Source organism: Anarrhichthys ocellatus, unplaced genomic scaffold, assembly GCF_004355925.1.
Source record: "Anarrhichthys ocellatus isolate YVR2014 unplaced genomic scaffold, GSC_Weel_1.0 scaffold16, whole genome shotgun sequence".
Taxonomy (NCBI): Eukaryota; Metazoa; Chordata; class Actinopteri; order Perciformes; family Anarhichadidae; genus Anarrhichthys; species Anarrhichthys ocellatus.
In genome coordinates, this window is record NW_022280046.1 from 4,000,691 (window position 1) to 4,002,630 (window position 1,940).

General features: G+C 39.7%; 1 protein-coding gene across 1 annotated transcript in view; it reads right to left on the reverse strand.

The window, feature by feature from the left end:
• Positions 1-1,355, reverse strand: part of LOC116388314 (N-acetyllactosaminide beta-1,3-N-acetylglucosaminyltransferase 2) — a 6,610-nt gene extending 5,255 nt beyond the window's left edge. The window contains exon 1 of the mRNA XM_031856028.1: positions 1,320-1,355. The gene's annotated coding sequence lies outside the window, so the exon portion shown is untranslated. The remainder of the gene's footprint in view (positions 1-1,319) is intronic.
• Positions 1,356-1,940: the final 585 nt, after the last annotated feature.

Below are 1,940 nucleotides of genomic sequence, written 5' to 3' on the forward strand. Positions count from 1 at the left end.
TTGTGTGTGTGTGTGTGTGTGTGTGTGTGTGTGTGTGTGCGTGTGTGTGCGTGGAGGCGCGGGGAGGAGGAAAGAGGAGGGGGGGCTTTCAGTCATTTCGAGACAAAAGAAACCTGAATATTTTCACAGTACGTGTAGCTCACAACAAATGACACCCAGGAGGGAAAACCAACTCTCTTCTTTTTTTCTTCTTCTAGCTTGTCAAAGTCCACACGCGCTGGCAGTTTATGGTGAATCGCCGTTAGTAGCGTTAGCTTTATTCTTCTAACCGTGTGTGTGTGTGTGTGTGTGTGTGTGTGTGTGTGTGTTATGTGCATGGGTTCGGAGAAGAAGTAGTTAACCAAAACAGACACACACAAAAAGAAATGACGAGCCGATGCAGACAAAATAACGTTGCTTATTTTGCCCACAAGGCCCCTGATAAGCCGTGGTCAGCATCTCGAGTTGATTTATACATTGTGGCCACAACAGCACGTCTATAAAAAAAAATAATAATCTTAACGTTAAGACTTTCTGTTCAGTGTGAACAAGGTTTTGTCCCGGGGACACCCCACCAGCAGAGGTTTAGTCTTTCCCCCTTTGTGTAGGCGATCAACATTTAGCAACGTTGAATATAACCCCACGTGATCCATTATTTTGTTAAATAATCTTTTTTTATTTTTTTTGTCAATGACCCCAAATCAAGGTGACAAACCTCTAGAGCGCTGTGTTTTTCCAGACTGCTTTAATTCTGCCATCAAAGCCTTTTTATTCCTCTATGCTGGCCCTAATGGAGAGCATGCCTCACTGTTTAGACAACTGCAGGTACTGAGATTGCAGTTAATTATTTTCAGGAGTGCTCCGACTCTTTCTTAAAAGGCATTCATATACTCTTGCACTAATGGCGAGCAGTCCAAGGGGTTAAGCCTGTGAAACTCATTCTTAGAAGGAGCTTGGACTTTCAGAGTAATATGCTAAGGACAGTTATCCCTTCCTGAGGACTCTGCACCACCATCTGTTTTTATTGTAGTCCAATTGATTAATAATCGGTTGCACTGATCTACCGACAACAACGGTGTTTATGTTTTGAGAGGAGTGAGGGTCCATGGGAAAATAAACCCAAAAGAGACACATTTTCAAATTGAATTTAACAATTAAATTGTGTGTTAAATTAAATTTAACACACAGTGTTTAACACAGTGTGTTAAACACTGCTCACCTTTAGCATTAGAGGGTGGACAGTGGTTGGTTTCAATATAAGGATAAGTTTACTATAGGGTCAGCAAAGGATTAGTTCAGATATTGAAGTAGAATTGTCAGAAGAAACAGAAGAGCTTTACCTTTTTGTTGTTATAATGGCCACGCACCAAACAGTATTGCACAAGTGCACAGCAAAGTGTGCGCCAGCAGCATAGAGTATATTCACCAGGGGGGGGGGGGGGGGGGGGGTGGGTGTGTGACCAACATGGACAAGAAAGCTGCTTCAAAACTGTGTGTAGTGCAAGGACTGCCGGTGTGGCTGATACATGCAGCACTGTGTGGTAGGAGCGTTAGCAGCAGGGGGCTAATGGCTGTAGGCAAAACAAAAACATCATGTTCATGAGTCTCATGTGTGGGCATAATTGATGTTGTCGTTTGGAGAAAAAGTTATGTAATGAGTTGATGTGTCCATCTGTTTCTTATAGGTTCCTTTGGACGCTCTCCTCTGGCTCCTGACGTTTGGTGCTTTTCCCCAGACTCCTCAAGACCAATGTCTTAGTTCTGCCTAGATATAAATACATATATACTATATATACTATATATATACTATATATACTATATACTATATATATATATATATATTATATATATTATATATATATACTATATATTATATATATACTATATATATTATACTATATATACTATAATATGCACACTTTTTTTTTTTTTTTTTTTTTTTTTTTTTTTTTTTTTTTTTT